The following is a 2,388-nucleotide window of genomic DNA, read 5'->3' as shown; positions in this document are numbered from 1 at the left end:
ATACAGGGATGTTGTGAGTCATTATTGGGGAAAAGTGGGTGAAGTGTGTGGTTGTTTGAATGTATTTGGCCCCCATAAGCTCATAGGGAGTGGGATTATTAGGAGATGTGGCCTTGTTGGCGGAAGTGTGGGCTTGTTGGAGAAACTGTGTCATTGTGGGGAGGGGCTTTGAGATCTCTTTTTTCTCAATCTTCACTCAGTGTGACAGTCAGTCAACTTCCTGTTACCTGCAAAAGCAATACTCTTGCAAGCACTCTCAGCTCCAGCACCCTGTCTGCCTGCACGCTGACATGCTCCCCTTTATGATCATAATGGACTGAACCTCTGACACTGTAAGCAAGCCACCCTCAATTAGATGTTTTTATTTATAAGAGTTGCCGAGGTCATGGTTCCCTTCACAGCATTGGAAACCCTAACTAAGACAAAGTGTTAACAGGATTTCTCTATAATATTTCTTACAAATGCATGGCAATCTATTATTGTCTCAAAATAATAATAAAGTCTCAAATTAAGTGACTGCTGATGGATTCATACAATAGCACAAATCAATCTTAAATCCATCTTTCTAAGGGACAAAAGCCAGACTCAAAATTTGGTATACTGTATGAATGATCTGTGAACATTCAAAAGATGCAAAACCTGTGCTTTTCCTATGAGGATAAACAATACCAGAGTGACTACTGTGACTTATGGGAATGAGTAAGACGGTTGTATGGGAGAAGTTTTCAGATGATAGAACTTTCTTGTGTTGTTAAGTAGGCAGGCACTGGCAGGTTTGGAGGCCATTGAGGATAGGCTGCTCCTTCACAACCTGCTTTGGGCCCCACCTTCTGTTTACAGGATAACATTAGAAAGTAGTGATATAGAGAGAAGATTTTTGTGATTTTTGAAAACATTGTCTTTAAAGGGTTGATAAGGTACCTAAATGAATTCTCAGGGTGAATCCTAGGATACCTGACAGGCTTACAACTCAGGGGATAAAATGCTACATACAGGAGGATATCTTTTTGTAAAGTTAATAGTCTTGCTTGAGATTCCTGGAGAGGGAGAGAAATGAAGTTGTACCCATGTCCCTATGCAGTCAAGCTTTAAGCCTAGTTGTACAGGACTATCCTCTCAGCCATACTGCAGCCATCTGCAGGTGTTCTACTGGGCCTGTGCCCAAAAGATCATCACAGCTGGATCTGTTGACTGCACAACTTCCCTCAGAGAAAGAGGGGGCAGGGAGATCCTGGACCCTTGCCTAACCATCCAGTCACTCCTCCCAACCAATTATAAGCAATTCTGCCCTAACTGTACATTGAAGTCTTAGGGGAGGGGCTAGATGATGTAGGCGCTTGAGGATGAGGGCAACATGGAGAAGCCATCATCCATGCTGCAGATCTTCCATTTGGGCTGGTTTAAGGACACCTCTGATCCTACCCATAACCCCTCACCCATGACTCTGTAAGCCCAAAAGACTCATTGGTCCCCCTGGTGAGCTTTGGTGGATTCATAGCTTGATTTATCTTTGGGGCCTTTCGGGGAGGGGAGATGGTGTTGACGGCTCCTGCAGGGAAGGGACTTGATCAGCACTGGCACATTGATATTTTTAGATATGTGGAAACATTATTATCTCTATGATGGCAACTTTCATAGTGAATGTTAACCATGCTGAAACTCTCTTCTTACCTCTGAATAAGGGGCTCCTTCCCCATCCCATGACCTCATAACATTTTGACTTTCTAGCCTTCTTAGATGACTAACCTTGTACACACCTTTCAGGTAAGCTTCTGGAATCCCTTCCAATCCAAGAGTGAGGTTCATTCTTCGGATGTGATTGGGGCTGAGTGGAGGGAAACAAGAGTAGCACACACACTACAATGCACAGTCAGAGGGCAACCTCAGTGTCATAGTCCTTGATTTCTACCTTGTTTGAGACAGGGTCTCTTTTCCTCCCTCCCTCCCTTCTTCCCTCCTTCTCCCTCTCTTCTCTCCTTCCCCCACCTCCCAAGTTGCTGTTGCTACTGCATACATCAAGCTAGCTATTAGCTGCTAGCTGGCCCGAGACCTTCCAGGAACCCTGTTTCCACTTCCCACCTTGCCATCGAACACCAGGATTACAGTTGTGTACAGCTGCACCTGGTGTTGCACAGGTCTGCGCAGCCTCTAGTCTTGTTTCTTTGTGACTGTTACCAGAGTGTCTAGAGTCAACGTTGGGCCCTGGCAGCCCTAACAAACTAGGCTTGGTCACTTTTCTTCAACATACACAATAAAGAGACAAATGGTTGAGAGGGTCAGATTAAGGAAATTTATTTAGTGTAACTATATAAAAAGAGGAACAAATAGAGAAGCCCAGTGATGTACCCTAACTCCCTCCGAAGTCCATCTTCAAGTACTGACATAAGG

This window comes from Peromyscus californicus, unplaced genomic scaffold, assembly GCF_007827085.1.
Source record: "Peromyscus californicus insignis strain IS unplaced genomic scaffold, ASM782708v3 Scaffold_8__1_contigs__length_139910024, whole genome shotgun sequence".
NCBI lineage: Eukaryota > Metazoa > Chordata > Mammalia > Rodentia > Cricetidae > Peromyscus > Peromyscus californicus.
The sequence above is the reverse complement of the archived record's forward strand: the minus strand, read 5'-3'. Positions refer to the sequence as shown.